Source organism: Papio anubis, chromosome 13, assembly GCF_008728515.1.
Source record: "Papio anubis isolate 15944 chromosome 13, Panubis1.0, whole genome shotgun sequence".
NCBI classification, from domain to species: domain Eukaryota; kingdom Metazoa; phylum Chordata; class Mammalia; order Primates; family Cercopithecidae; genus Papio; species Papio anubis.
The window spans coordinates 24,695,676-24,716,933 of NC_044988.1; the positions used below are offsets into that span (position 1 = coordinate 24,695,676).

Consider the following 21,258-nt stretch of genomic DNA (forward strand, 5'->3'; position numbering starts at 1 on the left):
CTGGTGGATTTCCAACAGGGAAAGCCCAAGGCAATGAATCTCAAACTTTAATAGACATCATTATCACCTGGAGAGCTTGTCAAAACACAGATTCCTGGGCTTTGCCCACAGAGATTCTGGTTCAGTAGGTCTGGGATGGGCCCAGTAATTAGCTTTTCTAAAAAGCTTCCAGTTGGTGCTAAAGTTGCTAGTGGTTCGGCAACCACTGCTTAAGGCATCCTGAGGACACGGGGAAAGTTGATAAGTACTTGCTGCCTTCCTTTAGGAAACATAGCTCTCATGACCTACAAATTGTCTTTCTTTGTCTATCTTTATTTCAGCCTCACACTGTCTTGATTATCATAGCTTTATAATGAGCCCTGAGGGCAAATATATGTCTTTCAAACTTACTCTTCTTTTTCAAAGATAGTTTGCCTCTTGAAGCTCCTTTGCATTTTCATATCAATTTTAGGATTAGTTTGTCAAATTTTGCAAGCATTTTTAAAAGCCTATTGAGGTATTGATTGAGATTCTGTTGAATTATAGACCAATTTAAGGAAAATTTATATCTTCACAATGTTAAATTTATCCAATTCACAAATGAGGTTTCCATTTATTTCTGCCCTCTTTAATTTCTTACAGCAATGTTTTATAGTTTTCAGAGTTCAAATCTTGAGCCACTTTTGTCAGGTTTGTTCCTAAATACTTCATAATTACTTTTTCTGATATTATAAATGATATTTTATAACTTTTAATTTCCCATTGCTGCTTGCATACAGTGGTCTGTAGTTTTGTTTTCTTAGAATGTCTTTGTCTGGTTTTGGATAGAGTAGCACTGGTCTCAGGGGGAGTTGGAAAATATTTCTTCCTCTTCAATTTCCTGGAAAAGTTTACGCAGAATTAGAATTACTTTCTCTTTAAATATTGGGTACGATTCTCCAGGGAAGCAATCAGAGCTTGAAATACGTTTTGCAGGATAACTTTTAACTGTCAACTTAATTTCTTTAATAGATATACAGCTACTAAGATTATCAATTTCTTCCTGAATGAACTTTGGTACATTGTGTCATATAAGTAATTTGTTCTGTTTATCTAAGTTGTCAAATTTATTGGCCTGAGTTTTTCATCATATTATCTTATTATCCTTTTACTATCTGTGGAATGTATAATGATGTCACCTTTCTCATTTCTGTCTTCTGTTATTAGATGAATAAATGTTATATCAAAGTTATGTATTTTTGGGTGCTACATATAAGGTATCAAAAAAAGAAAATTGTTTGTTTCTTCTTGATAAATTCCTAATCAGTCTGGCCAGTGGTTTATCAATCTTACTGATCTGCATAATAACAAGTTTTGGGTGTTATTAGATTTTTTTGGTTTTGTTTTTCTGTTTTCTACTTTATTGATTTCAGCTCTGGTCTTTATTACTTACTTTCTTCTGCTTATTTTGGATTTATTTGCTCTTCCTTTTCTAGTTTCTTCAGGTAGGAACTGAGGTCACTGGTTTGAGATCTTCTTTTCTAATATAGGTCTATACTATTGTAAATTTTCCTCTAAATACTGCTGTTGTTGCATCTCAAAATTTTGAAATGTGTATTTAATTTAGTCAAACACTTTCTAATTTCTATTTTGATTTCTTATTTGACCCTGGTTCATTTAGAAGTATGATATTAGTTACCAAATATTTGGGGATTTGCCAGATATCTTTTGCTATTGATTTCAAATTTAATTCCATTGTAGTTACAGAATATATTTTGTATTACTTGAATTATTTTAAGTCTGTTGAGATTTATTTATGGCCTAGAATATAGCATATCATGCTAATTATTCTGTGTGCTCTTGAAGAAAATGTGTATTCTGCTGCTAGCTGATGTGTTGCGTGTGTGTGTATATATACATATATATATGCGTGTGTTTGTGTGTGTGTGTATGTGTGTGTGTGTTGCCCAGGCTGGTCTCGAATTCCTGAGCTCAAGGCCTGCCGAAGTGCTAGAATTATAGGCATGAGCATCAAGCCTGGCCCCATAAATATTAATTAATTCAAGTTGATTGATAATATTTTGAAGCTTTTCTATATCCTTACTGATATTTTTGTCTGTTTTTTCTATCAGTTATTGAGGAAAAGGTCCTGAAATCTGACTATAACAGTGGATTTATCTATTTCTATTTGAAGTTATATCAGCATTTTCTTTATGTATTTTAGAGTTCTGATATTAGGTGAATAAATGTTTAAATTTGTTACTTCCTTTTTATCAATTTACATCTATTATTATGAAATAATGTTCTTCATCCCTGGTAGTATTAATATTATTTGCTTTGAAGTCTAATTTACTCAATATGGCCACTCCACTCTCTTTTGATTAATTTAAAATAGTATGTCTTTTTCCATCCTTTTATCTTTTACCTATTTGTATTTTTATACTGAAAGTGGCAATATTTTCTTATAGGCAAGATATAGTTGGATATTGGTATTTTATTCAATTAGACCATTTTTAACTTTTAGTTGGGGTGTTTAGGCCATTTACGTTTAATATGAATATCTAAGTGATGAGTTTACTCTCTTACCATTTAATTTTTTGCAGATTGAATTAATTTTATTTTATAAGGAATTTAGAAATCATGAGCAAATATTTATACTTCATTAAAAAACAAAGTCTGTATATCATTCAAATTTTAAAAGTCAGCAAGACACTAAAAAAAATGTACTAAGTAACATGTTTCGTTTTAGAACAAAATATTGTCAGTGGCTCATCATAACTGATATAGGAACACAAAGAAAATGCTAAAAAGATGTAAAGCTGAATCTCAAAATGATCCAGTTGGATGAAGGGAGGACCAGTTGTCACCAATGTGGGACTGCCATATATTCTGTCAAAGGAAACAAACTACTACGAGGTGATAAAGATAAGTAAATAAATAAACTGGCGAAGAAGAAAAGGAGCCCATGATTCCTGGAATGTTACAGTAAATGGTTTATTTGTTTCTGTTGTTACATGTGTTTTATCTTTCTTCTTTTAAGAAATTAAGTGGATGTGTAAGGGATCCAAGAATATTTCCCAGTTATATCTTATTTTTTCAGTAAGGATAACTTGATATTGAAGAAATAATGATTGATGCTCCCTATCATTTCAGCCACTGAATATACTACTAAAATGATTGGTTTTAGCAACTATAGTATGCTTTGATTTGTTTTCTTTTTAAAAAACTTTAAGTCCAAGAATATTTAAAGAATGAAAGTCTCTTAATTTAAAAAATATACAGTCATCCTTTGGTATCCGACGGCACCCCTCGAACCCCTCCTGTATACCAAAATTAAGGGATGCTCATGTCCCTGTGATTTACTTTTTATTTCTCCCATCTCTTCTTTGTTTTTGCTTTCCTCTTTCAGCCTTCTTTTGGATGAATTGACTTTTCCAATGATTCCATTTTACCACCTTTATGGCATATTATCTACAACTCTTTGTGTTACTATTATAAAGTGGTTGGTTTCAGGTGATGGGTATCAAGATATACTACCCCCAAATGTAACACCTTAGCATATTAAATATTTTAAGTTATATGAATTTAAGAAAACTGCAGAAGCAGGAAGGTCACTGTTCTTCCCTGGCACTTCTCTAAAGCAGATCCTACATCTCTCATGTGAGAGGTGCCCTCCCTATACCCAGAGAAAAGAAACATGCTAGCCTCTCACGACAAAACGTCAAGGAGAAAAATCTGAACAAGCAAACCCTGCTAAATTTCCCCCAGTTTACTACCTTTAGATCATATACCCATTGTTCTATTATATTTCTCCATGACTATCCATTCTTCATCAAACCTACTATAAAAATGCTCAGGTCTGTTTCTTTGAGTCTTCTTTCCTTATGACGGTTCCTGCATCACATAACACTTATACTAAGTAAATGTGTACACTTCTGTGTTGTTAATCTGTTTTTTGTTATAGTGGCCTCAGCTGTGAACCCAGGATGGGTAGAAAAAAAAGATATTTTTCTTCCCCTAAGAGGGTACAGTGGTCTTTAGTCACAGTCTATCTTCAAGTGATACTACACCATTTCATACATAGTGTAAAACCTTATACGACTATGTTTCCATTTCTTTTCTTACAGACTTTATGCTACTGTTGTCATATATGCTTTGATGTTCATTAATCCTTCTTCTACACCTAATCTGCTGCGAATTCCATCTTGCTTATGCTTCATCTCAGATATTGTAATTTTCATCTGTAGATATTTTATTTTGTCTTTTTATTTCTTCTGTGTCCTGATTTAATCTTTCCTCTAGCCTTTTGAACATGTGTAATGGCTAGAGTTGGCAGAGTTATAATTAGCTCTTTGTTTACTAATTACATCATCTGTGTCATTGACGGGGCAATTATGTGTAATTGATTTTTCTTGGAATTATGGGTATTTATTTTCATGCTTCTTTATATTCATGGTAATATTTGGTTGCATGATAGATATTATGAATTTTATCTTACTGACTGCTAGATATTTTCATATTCCCATATTCTTCGGCTTTGTTCTGGTATATATTTAAGTTACCTGGAAACAGTTTTATCCTTTAGGGTCTCATTTTTTAAGTTTTGTTAGGATCAGAGCAACATTTGGTCTAGGTCTAATTTTTTCTCACTGCTGAAGCAAAACCCTTCTGAGTACACTACCTGATATCCCGTGAATTATGTGGTTTTATACTCTTTCTGGTGGAAAGAGGAGCTATTCCCAGACCTATGTGATACCAAGGATTTGTCCCTCTAAACCTTTTCAGAGGTTCTTTCTCCAGCCACACACAGGCACTGATCATGATTCAGCAGAAGAGTCAGCAGGAACACTACAGAAATCCAGAGCTCACTCTCTGTTCAGTTTTCTTTTCTCTGGAACTCTTCCTCATGAATTGCAGTTATCTTAGTACCTGTAGACTCTCAGGTCTCTCTCCTCAACTCAGAAAGAGCAATAGTTTCCATTTGCAGCCCTTCTCTCTGCACCTAGGCCTGGAATCTCTCTCTAGGCAGTAAACTGGGGCAATCATAGGCTCACCTAATTTGTTTTCCCTCTCTCACAGGTCATTATCCTTTGTTGTCTGAGGTATAATGTCTTGAAAACTGTTGCTGTATATATCTTATCCAGTTTTTATTTATTTCACATAAAAGAGTAAATTTAGTATCTGTACTTCATCTTAACCACACTGAGAAATCTATTTGTGCTAACTATTCTAGAGGTCTCTAAGTTAAGTTCTTTTTTTCAAGTCATATTGAAAATATGTATATAAGTCAAGAGACTAGCTATCTCTTACCTTTTCTTGTTTGTTTCACATCTGCTCATCTCCAGGTATGTGAAATTACCAATTTTAAAAGAAGGGTTATATCAATTAACTATGTATCCTTTAAATAAAAATAATATTTGTAAATATTTCAATGACATGCAGAAATGTTTATGATAGATGTCATACAAAAATATCATTAAAATTCTATAGATTATAAAGTTAGAATATCTGAAATAAATGTCTTCTGCAAAAATTAATTAAAAGCTGAAATGAAATACGTCAAAATGTTAGCAGTCATATCTAGATGATGAGGTTGTGAGATGTTATTTCTTTTTCTTTAGATATTTTCTGTACTTTGTAAAGTATTACAGTACACGTATATTACCTTTTTTTGTTGTTTTTTTTTTTTTTGAGACAGAGTCTTACTTTTTCACCCAGGCTGGAGTGCAGTGGCGCGATCTCGGCTCACTGCAACCTCCGCCTCCTGGGTTCAAGTGATTCTCCTGCGTCAGCTTCCCAAGTAGCTGGGATTACAGGGGCCTGCCACCACACCCTGCTAATTTTTGTATTTTTAGTAGAGACAGGATTTTATCATATTGGCCAGGCTGGTCTTAAACTCCTGACCTCAGGTGATCTGCCCCCCACAGCCTCCCAAATTGCTGAGATTACAAGCATGAACCACTGCACCCAGCCGTACTATCTTTTAAAAGGGCAAAATTGTGTTGTGTTTTTGTTTTCTAAAAATGAGTTGTAGGGAGACAAAAAGTGAGAGAAAATGTTGAGGAAAACATACAGAAGGTCTGAAGTTACTGCTTAGCTATTTCTTTAAGGATCTCACACAAGCTGTTCTTTTCTTGACCCTGGCAGTTATAAAACATAGCCCTTTGTCTCTATGAAGAAGGCCTGGATTATAAAACATCATGAAAAAACAGGAATAGAACATCCAGAATTTGGTGAACATTGTTTTAATCCCACAGTATTAGGAAAAAAGGAACCAATGCCATAAAATGTTAATAGTGCTCTCTTCAATCGTGGCTAAAATGTTCTATCTTGTAATAGAGCTCAGGACCGGACTTTCAGAGAAAAGCGATGAAAAGTTTAGAGAGCAGTCATGGCAAAGGGTTCTAGTTAAGTAACTCTACTTTCTCTTGATTACCAAATTAACGGAACTCAGTTGGACTATTCTATTATTAGTTCAGGTTCCTGCAATGATCTTCATTTTACAGAGAAGAAAACAGAAGCAGAAGGAACTCCAGATAATTCATCCATTAATTCACTCAATCAACAAGAATACACTTAGTGTCTATGGAGACAAAGCTCTAAGAGGGGCTGTGTGGTTCAGCTGAAGGAGCACAGGATTGTTCTCAGAATCAAACAGGCCTGAGTTCAAAACTTAGCTCTGCCTCCTCAAAAATTATGACCACAGACAACTTTTTAACCTTTGTGACCATCAACTTTCAACAAATCATGAAAACAAATGGCATCATAGGAATGTTGTGATCATTAGATAAGTTAAATGCTAAAACCCATAAGTAAAAATATTATACACTAGGCATTGCCTGATGTATAAAAGGCACTCAAATCTATACTAATCTAATGAAATCTGGGAAGCTGTAAAGTTAAAAAAGATATTTTTTCTTTTATTCCAAAATGTCACAATCTAACTAGGAAAAAAGATATTAACAAGTGAAACGATTGGTGTGAGGTACAATATAACTAAGTACCCTGATTTTTAATGTCAAAAATAGGAACTGAGAGAAAGAAGGCATTCCAGGCAGCTGAAAATGGTGAGAGAAGGCTGAATGAAAGAGGTAGACTTAAATTGAGTCTCTAGATGGAAAGAGGTTACAAGTCATCACTCCCATCCTAAGAATAAAAACACTGAACAAACTGGAAGTCAATGGCTCTTCTTAATTCCGTCAGCAGAATTGATAGAGAGAAATGATAGCCTCATTGAGGTAAGAAGGGGCAGGGATTTATAACAATAGGTGCTGTTGCCTGACCATTTTACTGCTAAGCAATTTAAAAATTGCCAGGATTAAAAATGCCCAGAGTTTGCAGAGAAACCCACTGGTGCCTGTGTTACTATCTCCATTTTAAGCAGACTAAATGAATAAGTCCGGTGGATTGTATTTATGTGTTTGTTATGACTACATCCCAATATTCAACTACATTTGGTAGGGAAAAAATTGTAAAAGGTATATATACCCATGAGACAAAAAGGAAGGAACATGAGCCGGTGAGAGATTTCTACATCTTTTTGAAAATGGGAAAACAAGGAAGAGATTTTTGGTTTATCCAGGAATAAGAATGTAGTGAGCTGGCAACCAAGAAGAAGGAAGCTGACTTACATTGCAGAATCTAAGGATCAGATCTTAGAGGTTCTGGGGAGGGAAAGGGCAGTGAAGAGACACAGGGTAGAAAACTCACTGAACCCAAAAGTCAACCTGGAATTTCCTTTGCCACTTTCACCTTACAGAGGATGCAAAAGCAGCCGGAGATGGAGAAACCCAAATCTACCAGTTATCACTAGTTCCCCTACCCTGCTTTATTTTCTTCAAAACACTGTCACCATCTGACATTATGTTTTTTTGGTTTTTGGTTGTTTTGTTTGTTTGTTTGTTTTGAGACAGGGTCTCACCCTGTCACCCAGGTTGGAGTGCAGTGGGGAGATCTTGGCTCACTGCAATCTCTGCCTCCTGGGCTCAAGTGATCCTCCCACCTCAGCCTCCTGAGTAGCTGGGACTATAGGCACACGTCACCATGTGTTTCGTTTATTGTTTGTTTTGTTTTGTTTTGTTTTGTTTTGGTAGAGCTGGGATTTCCCTATGTTGCCCAGGCTGGTGGTCTCAAACTCCTGGGCCTAAGCGATCCTCCCAACTCAGCCTTCCAAAGTGCTGGGATTACAGGCATGAGGCCACCACGCCTGGCTGTGCCATTATGTTATCTACTTATTTGTTAATTGATCCACTGTTTATTTTCCCCACAAGCAAATAAGCTTCTGGGAAGGCAGGGGCTTTGTTGGTCTTCAACTCTTTATTGCCCATGCTTGGCAAATAATAAGCACTCAGTCAGTGTTTGTGATATGAATAAATGAGTGACCCAAGCAATAATATTAACAATAGTTATACTGTATAAGAGCGATATTAGATGGTAATTTCCTTCCAGTCTCAGATTTACCACATTTCCCCCTGTGTCTTGGGGCCTTTTGATTAGTATAGGAAATTTTTCCAAGAGGAAGGAAAAATATTAGCAAAGTCACAAAGAAGAAGGAAGTACAAGGCATGAAGGGAAGAGAGATTTTCCAGGCTAGATTAGAACCACCTCCGTAGAGTGCTTCCCCGGTGTCCCTAGAGAAGGTCCTATATTACTCATTGCATCTCTCATGCCTCTGAATATTAAAGCACTTTTCTTCCTTTTCCTTTGTTTCTTTTTTTTTTTTTTTTAATATAGAGACAGAACAGGGTCTTGTTATGTAGTACAGGCTAGTCTTGAACTCCTGCCCTCAAGCAATCCTCTTGCCTTGGCCTCCCAAAGTGCTGGAATTACAGGCGTGAGCCACTATGCCTGGCCTCAGAGCATGTTTTAAATCTAACTATTATAAACCTTTCCTTTTGAAATTTCTGATATTTTAATTTGCTGCCTTCTCACTACAGCATTTGTGTCGTCTGGTCGCTCTGCTTTTCACATAACCCAAGCTCCTCCATTCAGAGAAGATGTAACCAAAGGCCATGGAGGAACTATGGAGGGAACCATGAGCCGCGTTCTCCACTTTTGAAAGCCATCATGCAGGTCATTCTTCTTCATGGAGAAAGCAAAGTTCACTTGCTTGTGAGTGAGAAAATGTTCCCTCCCAGGAGCTGGTGTTGGTAGCGCACACATCTAGAGCTTTCACCTACATCTAAATATAGACCAGGAGAAATTCGGTAGGCAACAAAAAGCTAAGCAGAATTTTAAAATAAAGCAAACTAACTGAAGGCCTGTTAGATTAATCTCTGTAAACTAAGGTGTTGTGGTGCCAGACATAACATTCAGGTCTCCTGACTAGAGCTTGAGTCACCAGTTGTCAGACTTATGAATTCCAAAGAGGAGCTTGCCCTGGTTTGTTTCAGCTTGCCAGGGCTTCCACCCATCCATCTCAGGCCATTGGAATGTAGTGCTAAAGCACCCTGGATTTGATATTCTATGTGTGAAATATCTTTGTACCACTTTCTGTAGCAACCTATCTAAAACAGTCACCAAATCTAAAAATAGACATTCTTCCTTAAGTTATGGCTTTGAGTCCATATAACCAGTGCAGGAAAATAGTACCAGAGTCCAGCCTTTTTTTCTAACACCTCCACTAAGCAGGAACTAAGAAAAGGAGTGGGGACCTAGACTAGAAATATCTCTTCTTATACTCACCTGAAAGCAGCTCTCAGAAGATGTCATAAAACCAAGGTTCACACCACTCATTATTCAAGTACCTTATACAGTTGACCATCCACTCAATAAACACAGTAACATACCACATAACGACACTTCAGTCAATGACAGACCACATACACAAAAGTGGTATCATAAGATTATAATGGAGCTAAAATATTCCTATCAGCTACTGACATTGAAGGGGGAGAGTTCCCTGATCCCCCTTGCAGGACATGTGGAAGGGGTGTGGCTCATCTGTTGGGCAGTCACTGCTGCGCAAGCCCGTTATAGGAGAGGGAGCATGTAGACAGACAGGTGCAGGAGCCAGGGCGAGCACTTTTGGGTTCCCACCCCACGGTGGCATTTAGGGGTGTGTGCCTGTGACTCTCAAGGTCCCAGTGGGTGTGCTACAGTGCTCTTTTAGCTCTGCCATCGGCAGATGGCTTAAGTGTTAACCAGCTCAGTGCCCTCTTGGCACCTGGGTTCTTATCCAGTGTCCAAGAAGAATCAAGTCACACATGAACTTGAAGGATGGTGAATGCGGGGATTTTACTGGGTGATGGAGGTGGCTCTCAGCAGGATGGATGGGGAGCTGGAAAGGGATTGGAGTGGAAGATGATCTTCTCTGGAGTTCGGCTGTCCTGCAACTGATCTCCTCTCTGACCATCCCCCTCCAAACTCCTCTTGACATTCAGATGCTCCTTCTCTTCTCTCCTTCTCTGCAGCACCACTCTTCTGCTTCTCTGCTCTTCTGTTTGTCTGCTTATCTGCTCATCTGCTCATCAAGCCTGGGATTTGGGGTTTTTATGGGTACAGCACAGAGGGGCATGGCAGACCGAAAGGCAACATTTGGGTGCACAAACAGGAATGTCTATTCCCATTTAGGGCTGCAGGTTTCCAGGCTTGGGAGTAAGGCTTTTACCAGGGAACTGCCCTCTTCTACCCAGTATTTCCCTGTCTCCTGTCTATACCAGCATGGTAGCTCTGGTAACGTCATAGCTCAACACATTACTCACGTGTTTGTGGTGGTCTTGGTGAAACACACCTACTGCACTGCCAGGCATACAAAAATGTAGCACAATTAGGTACAGTACATAAAACTTGATAATGATAATAACAGACTCTGTTACTGGTGCATGTATTTACTGTACGATATCTTAATCATTATTTTAGAGTGTACTCCTTCTATTTGTAAAAAAGGAAATTAACTATAAAACAGCCTCAGGCAGGTCCTTCAGGAGGTATTCCAGAAGAAGGCATTGTTATCGCAGGAGATGAGAGCTTCGTGTTATTGTCCATGAAGATCTTCCAGTGGGACAAGATGTGGGGGTGGAAGATAGTGATACTGATGATCCAGACCCTGTGTAGGCCTAGGGTAATGCGTTTGTGTCTTCATTTAAATTAAAAAGTTTAAGGGGAAAAAATAAAAATAGAAAGCACTTATAGAATAAGTATATAAAGAAAATATGTTTGTACAGTTGTACAAAGTGTGTTTTATGCTGTTATAAAAGAGTTAAAAGTTCAAAAAAATTAAAAACTTTAAAAAGTAAAAAATTTATAGTAAGCTAAGGTTAATTTGTTATCAAAAAGAGAAAAATATTTTAATAAACTTAGTATACTCTAAGTATATGGTGTTTATAAAGTCTACACTGAAACCACCTTTGCAAACATTATAACAGGGACAAAATTATGACAGTGAAAGAGATCTGACCTAACAAATTCCATCTTGATTCTAACCTCCAAGCTGCCCTTGTCCATTCCTGGGGATAGGTTCAACTAACTTTGGGAGGAACTTGGTTTATAGTTTAACTTTGAAACAAAGATGATAACAGCCCTTTCCTTAAATAAACCCCCTTCTTTCCTGGGGACTAGACTTTGTAGGACTAACAAATTAGGCACGAGATCTGCAACTTCCCCAATTACTCCTGCACATAACATCACTATTATAGAACCTAAGATTGGTCTTTTGAGATGTCTTTTCAGGTTTTTGCATTTCTGATCATTGGTGGCCCCACCTGGACCCACCAACCAGTCCTGTGGCCCCACCAAGAAGCAGATTCTAACACCTCCACTAAGCAGGAAGTAAGAAAAGGAGTGGACTTGAGAAATGCACGAGGACCATTTTCCACACCCCTATGATTGTATCTCCAACCAGTCAGCAGCACCATTCCCTGGCCCTTCAAACTATCCTTGAAAAACACTACCTTCCGAATTTTCAGGGAGACTGATTTGAGTAATAAAACTCCAGTCTCCCATTCAGCTGGTTCTGTATGAATTAAACTCTTTCTCTGCTGCAATTCCTGGTTCTTGATAAATTGGCTCTATCCAGGCAGCAGACAAAATGAACCCGTTGGGTGGTTACAAGAACATATCCCAGTTGTTAAGCAATGCATGACTGAATTTACTAAGTCTTAACTCTTGTTGTGGCAGTAGGGATCTATGATATAAAAAGTTAGCCATATCCTTGCTTCCCAAGATTTTCTAGTATTATCATTGCGATAACTTACATCCTGAAATTTCTGGAGGAGTGCTGATTACAAGTGTTTTATGGCTAAGATACATTGTTACAGAATTTTTCATTTTTTTCTTAAAAAAGCAACAAAAGTTTGAATTTATTGCTTATTAATTAACGATCACACTTTTTTCAAATCATTTGAAAAACACAAAACAAAAAGCTTTAAATGCTATTAAACATCAAAACATAAAAGATGAGATCTGATAGATGCAAAAACTTCCTAAAGAGACAGAATGGCTCCCAGGGCAGAATAAGTAGCCAAAATGATGGTATTGATACACTTAAGGAAAAAGAGACCAGGTGCAGTGGCTCACACTTATAATCCCAGTACTCTGGGAGGCTGAGGCCAGTGGACCACCTGAGGTCAGGAGTTCAAGACCAGCCTGGCCAACATGGTGAAACCCTGTCTCTACTAAAAATGCAAAAAAAAAAAAAAAAAAAATAGCTGAGTGTGGTGGCACACATCTCTGATCCTAGCTACTCAGGAGGTTGAGGCAGAAGAATCGCTGGGACCAGGGAGGTGGAAGTTGCAGTGAGTACTTCAGCCTGGGTGACAGAGCAAGACTCTATCTCAAAAAAAGAAAGGAAGAAAGGAAGAAAAGAAGAAAAGAAAGGAAGGAAGGAAGGAAGGAAGGAAGGAAGGAAGGAAGGAAGGAAGGAAGGAAGGAAGGAAGGAAGGAAGGAAGGAAGGAAAGAAAGAAAGAGAAAGAAAGAAAGAAAGAAGAAAGAAAGAAGAAAAGAAAAAGAAAATGTGTGTAAGAAAGAAAGAAAGAAAGCAGGAAAGAAGAAAGAAAGAAGAAAAGAAAAAGAAAATGTGTCAAAGGAGATGTAGTGGTTGGAATGGGAAGCACAGGAAATGGCAAGTGAAAGAGGATACCATGTTAGTGCTTATTAAATGTTACCCAGTGGCAAGAGATCCAGATCCTGGGGAAGTCCTTCCAATGTTTTTGCTTCTATTGGCAAAACCGGAATGTTCTATCAGACCTAGCCGAACCTATCCCTCGAGTCTGCCAACCTGTTCTGCTCTTGATCAAGGGCTCTCCAAGCAATGTTTGCATCATAATCTGGTTCCCCCATGTAGACTTTCTGTAGGCCAATAATTTGCTAGTCAGCAGACACAAACCAGCTGTGAGTTTAGCAACTAGCCAACTGACCACAACAAACTCACCTCATCGTTGGACTTTGTCAGATTTGCAACCTAACAAAATGTAATTTAATTTCAAAAATCTGTTTTAAAATTTATTAAAGGAAACTCAAAATTGAGAAAAAATTATCTGGCCAAGTGTTTCAATATTTAGTCTGGAAAAAAGTGGTCAGTAGTCACATAAGGAACATAAATAACAACTCCACGCCAAAGCACTTGGAGATGAGTCACATGTAACTGGTGCATACTTAATACCACAGAAGTATGAAAAGGAGAAATTATGTCTTACTAAGGAAATCCAGGAAAGCATCACAGAGGAAGCAGTAATCAAGTGAGGCTTGAAGAATGAGCAGAGTGATGATAAGCAGAGACCTAGAGAGGCTGAGGTGATTTCTCCAGTCAAATAAAATGTAGAAGGTGGAAAATGTGCTGGGCACGCAGGCACACAGGTTAGATGTGGACTTAAAGTAAAACTAAGTTTAAATGGTAGAAGAAGATGACACAGCAGCTTGGGAAGTATAAATGTCACATGGCAGCAATGCCAAACCATCTAATCTTTATAATAAGGAGGAAACGTCATGGAGTGAGACTCTAGGAATTAGGCAAGGCTACAAAATATGATCCATGGCTGAAAACTGAAAAGCATACTTTTAACTCCATTGACATTCTTTTTGTTTGTTTGTTTGTTTTTGAGATGGAGTCGCGCTCTGTCGCCCAGGCTGGAGTGCAGTGGCACGAACTTGGCTCACTGCAACCTCGGTCTCCCAGGTTCAAGCGATTCTCCTGCCTCAGCCTCCCAAGTAGATGGGACTACAGGTACTTGCCACCATGCATGGCTAATTTTTTGTATTTTTCTAGTAGAGACGGGGTTTAACTGTGTTAGCCAGGATCGTCTCGATCTCCTGACCTCGTGATCCACCCACCTCAGCCTCCCATACATTCTTATATAAGGTATTGATAATTTCCATCCAAATACTTGGATGAATGCAAACTAAAATGAAAAGTGAAGGACAAGGGCTTGAGAGTCCTGGAACCTGGATAAGAAAGGCATTATTGTAATATGGGAAGCCACAGGAGGATACGAACTTGGGATACTTCATAATTTTGACTGGGTCTTCCAAGCATCTCCTGCACAGTTCAGGAGATATTTTTGCAAGAAGAGCCTTGTCTATTCATATTGCCATAAAGATATGAAAATCTAGAATGTATCTATTTTCTACTAATTCGGTAGAAGGTTATTATGACCAAGATGTATCTATATGCAAAATCTTATATGTGCAGTCTGAGAAACTCTGGAACGCTCTGAAAAAATTTTTGTGCATTTGGAGGAGTTGGAACAGATGTAGAAAGACAAGAAAACTCCTCTCTTCTTTGAATCAAAAATAAAAGGTTATTTTTTTCAAAGGCAGATAGAATTGAAGGAGAAAATGCTATTGTATTGCTCATTGCCTCTCAAAAACCCATTGTTTAAGAACTGGACAGCTGACCTGAATGTAAAGTTCAAGGAAAAGGAAATATATTTGAGGTATAGAATTCAATTTCTCAAAATCACCATGTGTGAAGCCTCAAGCTAGTTGCAAATTTAACTTGCATACAATATTGTCCATGAAGTGAAAAAGCAAAAAAAAAAAAAAAATAGCCATTGTCGCTGGGAAGTCTGTTTAATTGTTCACTACCCAGGAAGTGTCATGGTGCTTCATAAATGAGGGATCCATATTCAGTTCAGACTTTAAGCAAACGAGAACATTAACATCAAGGGGGTATGAAGCCACTTCAATCCACACAGTGCATTGATGATCTTCCTCCTCAAGGAGAAGGACAGGCAGGAGGAATAAGATAGACCATTAACACTCAGTGGTAGAAAATGATGTCGTATTATGCAGTCATTCTCAGAGTTAGAAAGCAATGATTTCGAACTCTGTCATCAGCGGTTAAGGCCCAGGAATCACAAATAGAAACCCCAACTAACATCAGATCATGAGCAGAACAGAGTGCACAAAAGAGTGGATTAGCTGCCCCATTAGAAATTCTTCAGTTCTTTTGCTTAAAGGTTCTCATGAGTTACCTTAAGAGGAGGAACTAGATATCTTAATAAAACCTGCTATGTGCCCTACTAACTCTAATTATAGAGACTATATCTAAAAAAAAAAAAAAGAAAAAGAAAAAAAAGAGAAAGAAAAAAGAAAATGTGGCCGGGCGCAGTGGCTCAAGCCTGTAATCCCAGCACTTTGGGAGGCCGAGGCGGGCGGATCACGAGGTCAGGAGATCGAGACCATCCTGGCTAACACGGTGAAACCCCGTCTCTACTAAAAAATACAAAAAACTAGCCGGCCGAGGTGGCAGGCGCCTGTAGTCCCAGCTACTCGGGAGGCTGAGGCAGGAGAATGGCGTGAACCCGGGAGGCGGAGCTTGCAGTGAGCTGAGATCTGGCCACTGCACTCCAGCCTGGGTGACAGAGCGACACTCTGTCTCAAAAAAAAAAAAAGAAAAAAGAAAATGTGTCAAAGGAGATATAGTGGTTGGAAAAGGAAGCACAGGAAATGGCAAGTGAAAGAGGAGTTAATTATAGTTCAGTTCAATAAGTGAAGGATATTTGTTTAAAGAGTAAACAAACTCCACATGGCTTTGGTTTGTTTTTTGTCTGTTTTTGGACACAGGGTCACACAGGGTCTTGCTCTGTTGCCCAGGCTGGAGTGCAGGGGTGCAATTTTGACTCACCACAACCTCCGCCTCCCAGGTTCAAGTGATTCTCATGCTTCACCCACCCCAGTAGCTGGGACTACAGGCACAGGCCACCACATCTGACTAATTTTTTATTTTTAGTAGAGATGGGGTTTCACCATGTTGGCCAGGCTGGTCTTGAACTCCTGGCCTCAAATAATCTGCCCACCTTGGCCTCCCAAAGTTCTGGGATTATAGGCATGAACCACTGCTCCCGTCCCAAAGTCCATCTTTTAATCTGGCTCCATTGAATTTCACTTTTCCAACCCTGGATAACATAGCAGGAGATCCTGTAGCTTTCTTGTTATTTTCAGTTGTAGGAACCACCTCATTTTGAGAATTTAGATTCATTTTCAGGTGTTCAAATATCCAGTCCAGTCTATATTAAAACTGTAATCTCACATCCTATTCCAAGCTTCTCTCCTCTACCTCCTCATGCCAGGAACTGAGGCTTGGAGACCTAAGGGCGGAAGTGAACATAGGCATCTTTTTTACCACTTCTTCTGATTTATGTTTCTTTCTCCACTCATCATGAGGCTTCTGGAACACATGTTGTCTGGGTTAATAGAGTAAATATTAGAAGAAGAGCAAAAAGTTAAGCATTTTTGCTCACACTATGTGGCCACCATGTCCTTGTGCTAGCATCTGTGGCTATTGCCTGGAAAAACTTCTAAATTCTTCAGAACCAATCCCTTTTTCCCTGAGGGAATCTTCACTCTGATTTCTTGCCTTAGATTACATATTTTCCTGAAGGCCTTTTGTAACACCCCAACAGTTCATCCCATCAGCTCCTTCTGTGTCTGCAAGACCCTCACCCTAGCAAGCACCCTTCTTGGGAGAGTAATCATCAGAGTTTCTGAATCTCTCTTACTTTTTATTGCATGTCCTTGGCTCAGAAGGGATACATGAATTCTTGCCTTTGAAAAAATAACAAAAATGTAAGAAGCTGTTTTCAATAATTCTGTTCTATAAAAACATATTCCTATGCGTAGGTACTACATGTTATACACGTTTAGCAAAAGTTGTCTAGGATAGAGAGTTAAAAATTAGCTAGAAAGAAGGAAGGAAGAAAAGAGTTAAGGAATAGAAGCTAATTTATGCAACTCTACCTGTGTGTCAGGGCCTGCACTGCAAAACAGGTATTATCTCCATTTTGTAGATGAGTAAGTTAGACTAAAAGAGATGAAATGTGGCCAGGCGCGGTGGCTCACGCCTGTAATCCCAACACTTCTGGAGGCAGAGACGGGTGGATCACGAGGTCAGGAGATCGAGACCATCCTGGCTAAAATGGTGAAACCCTATCCTTACTAAAAATACAGAAAAACTACCCGGGCATGGTGGCGGGCGCCTGTAGTCCCAGCAACTAGGGAGGCTGAGGCAGGAGAATGGCGTGAACCTGGGAGGCGGAGCTTGCAGTGAGCCTAGATCTCGCCACTGCACTCCAGCCTGGGTGACAGAGCGAGACTCCATCTCAAAAAAAAAAAAAAAAAAAAAGAGATGTGTAGTTATAGTGAACAACCATAGTTTTTTTGTTTTTTTGTTTTTTGTTTTTTATTGAGACAGAGTCTCACCCTGTCACCCAGGCGAAAAAGTACATAGTATATATTGCCTCTATAATTCAACTGATACTTTATATCCTGCACCCAAATATTTTTCTTACTGTGGTCCTATACTACCTTTTAATTTTTCTAAGTATTTTTTCCATCTGCCCAAATAGATTATGAGCTTCTCAAGGAGTGTCTATTACACTTTTTGTTGTATTCAGTAATCAACATATATTGAATATTGTGTTAAACCCATTAAAATTAAAAGTACACAGCTTGTTCAAACACAAGGGGCTATGAGGATAATTTCATCACTGTGCTTGTAGATATGAATCTGTATTGATGGGAACTGACTTTTCCCCATACCACAGCCTGAACAGGAGGAAGAATTCTCATATACTAATATGAAATATTTAAATTAGTACTAAAAATTAATTTCCAAATTGAAACCACTGTTAAACTATGGACTGTGTCATGGCCAATTTGGCAGGGGAGCTTAAGAGATTCAGCTTCTGCCTAGCGATACTTTTCATTGTCTAGGACAATTTTGGTTTGGATTCTTTTAATTTTGTCTTATTGTAAAGTTATGGACTTTACAACCCTTCTTCAAGTCTTTCCAAGACCTATAAAGACATCAGACAAAAGCAGAATTTCATCTTTCTTTTCCCATTATAACATACCATATGGATACACCCAAGACTTATACATATTGTCATATGGAACTCAGATACTAAAAATCTATTATCTTTGGCAAAAACCAGAACTGGGAGAACCACCCCAAAACTGAAAAATATGTTTTGAAGATATTCTCATTTACCTGTTTACATCATGTAAAATTATGATAACTAAAGGGAATCCTCAAATAATTAAGTAAAAACATCTCATTAAAAAACAGTATTGGAATTCTGCTCCCAGCCACAATCCAGTAACTAGGAATGCATTTACCTTCTTACCTTAGGCAACTAGAAAGTCAGACAAAATATATGAAACATCTTTCTTCAGACATTGTTCAATAGACAGCCCGAGACAGTGATCTCTGAAAGGGAAGGAAATGAGATGACCCCTGATGTTGCCTGATCTTTTCGCCTGAGAAGAGTTTCCAGGCTGCAACATAGGCAGGGGAAACCCAAACAGTGGCTTGTGGTCTCACTGAGTTGAGGAGACATAGTGCTGATTTCAGGGCGTTTCACACACTTAGAATTTGTGGGATAGAATAACAGAAACGAGTGACACACAGAGAGCTCTGGAGATCTTTGAATCCTTTCAAACTTTGGCTGAACACTGCTGTATGCATGGATGTGTGGTAACTACTAAGGCCAGGGAAAGAACTATCAGAAAGGAGTATGCAGAACAGTGTCCAGACCTTACAAGAATCAGGAATAGCTTAGGCTGTCAACCAGTCAAAGGAGAAAGACCTCCTATCTCACAGAACATGAGACCCTTCAGAGGGCTATTTCCTAGATCAAAGTAGCCCTGCTCTGAACTCACCCTAACGAATCTTAAAAGCAAAACTCAAAAGCCATCCAGCTAATTCCAAGAAACTTATCTGCATCCCACGGGGGAAAAAAAAAGAAATCCGACAATATTTAAAGGAATACAGAAAAATCCAGGACACAAAAATGTAAAATTCATCATGTCCAATTGTAAACGAAGTTTACTTTTATAAATTTATTTTGATAAAAAATAATTACCAAGTAAGCAAAGTAGGGAAAATATTGCCTTCCAACCAGAATAGTAATCAAATCAATCAATAGAAATAGATCTAGTAATTTCACAGATGATAGAATTAGCAGATAGCAACAGTAAAACAATTGTTATAAGTATACCCCAAATGTTTAAGACGATGAGAAAAACAAAAAACGTTTTCAAATACAAATCAAACTCTGCAGCTAGAAAATACAATATTTGAAATGAGAAACATACTGGATAGGATAAACTTTAGATTAGATATTGGCCCAAAAAAAGACCACCAAACTTGAAGACAGATTTTACCCAAAGTGAAACAGAAGGAAAATAAGATTTTAAAACATGAAACACCTCTTTGAGGAAGACGTGGTCGTAGGTGGTGCGGAGCTCCGATCCTCCCACACCTGCTCCTGACTCACCGCTGTTAGCTCTCGCCGCCGAAGAAGTCGGTCAGGAAGCCGCGCAGCAGCCATGGCTTTTAAGGATACCGGAAAAACATCCATGGAGCAGGAGTTGGCAATTCACCGAATTCGAATCACTCTAACAAGCTGCAACGTAAAATCCCTAGAGAAGGTGGGTGCTGACTTGATTAGAGGAGCAAAGGAAAAGAATCTCAAAGTGAAAAGACCAGTTCGAATACCTACTAATCACTATAAGAAAAAACGCCCCTGTGGTGAAGGTTCTAAGTCATGGGATCGTTTCCGGATGAGAATCCACAAGAGACTCATTGACTTGTACAGCCCGTCTGTACAAGATTGTTGTTGTTGTTGAGATTGTTAAGCAGATTACTTCCATCAGTATTGAGCCAAGAGTTGAGATGGAAGCCACCATTGTAGACGTTTAAGTCAACTATTTTAATAAATTGATTACCAGTTGGAAACTTAAAAAAAAAAAAAAAGAAACAAGCATCAGTAATCTTTTGAATGATATTAAGAAGTCTAGGATATTTGTAATTGGAGTCTCAGAAGGGAGGGTCAGAAAAAAATGAGAAAATATGGCACAAAGATAAGAATGGTCACAGACTACTCATCAGAAACTATGGAAGACAGAAATCCTTAAAGCACTGAAAAGGGACTAGCAACCTGTAATTGTACATACTGTATTAGTCAATTCTCATGCTGCTATGAAGAAATACACGAGACTGGGTAATTTATAAAGGAAAGAGGTTTAATTGACTCACAGTTCAGCATGGCTGGGGAGACCTCAGGAAACTTACAATCATGGCAGGAGGTGAAGGGGAGACAGGCACTTTCTTCACAAGGTAGCAGAAAGGAGAAGTGCAAGTAGGTGAAATGCCAGATGCTTATAAAACCATCGGATCTCATGAGACTCACTCATTATTAGGAGAACAGCACAGGAGGAATGGCCCTCATGATCCAATTACCTCCACCTGGTCCCCGACCTTGACACGGGGATCATGTCCCCATGACATGGGGATCATGGGGATTACAATTCAAAGTGAGATTTGGATGGAGACACGGAACCAAACCATATCATATGTCCATCAAAAAACTTCTTTCAAAAATTAACTAAAGGCTTTTTCAGACATACAAAAGTTCAGAGAACCATTGCCAACAGATCTGTGCTACAAAAAAATACTAAAGGTAGTTACTCAGGCAGAAGGAAAATTATACCAGATAGAAATTTGGATCTGAAATATGGAAGAAAAAAAAATAAAAATGGCAAATACATGAAAAAATATAAAAGGCTTTTTTCTTATTTTTAAAAAATCTCTTTTTAAGATAATTTAATATTTAAACCAAAAGTAATAATGATAGATTGTAGAGTTTCTAGTATATATGGAATAAAGTGCATGAAAACAATAGCACCAAGTACAGGATGGGGAACTGATATTTTTACCACTGTAAGGTTTCTAAAACATATGTAAGGGATATACCATTATTTGATGATAGACTGTGATAAGTTAAAGATTTATATTGTAAACCCACTAAAATGGAACAACAAAAAATTTATAGATAATATCCCAGTAGTGAAGATAGAAT

The 21,258-nt window shown here is 38.1% G+C and overlaps 1 protein-coding gene and 1 pseudogene across 1 annotated transcript in view; one reads left to right on the plus strand and one right to left on the minus strand.

Annotated features, from left to right (window-relative positions):
* Positions 1-21,258, minus strand: part of TMC1 (transmembrane channel like 1) — a gene marked incomplete at its 5' end in the record, with an annotated part of 220,939 nt that overhangs the window by 172,915 nt on the left and 26,766 nt on the right. The gene's annotated exons all lie outside the window — the stretch shown is intronic.
* On the plus strand, positions 19,727-20,113 carry LOC116270002 (annotated as a pseudogene).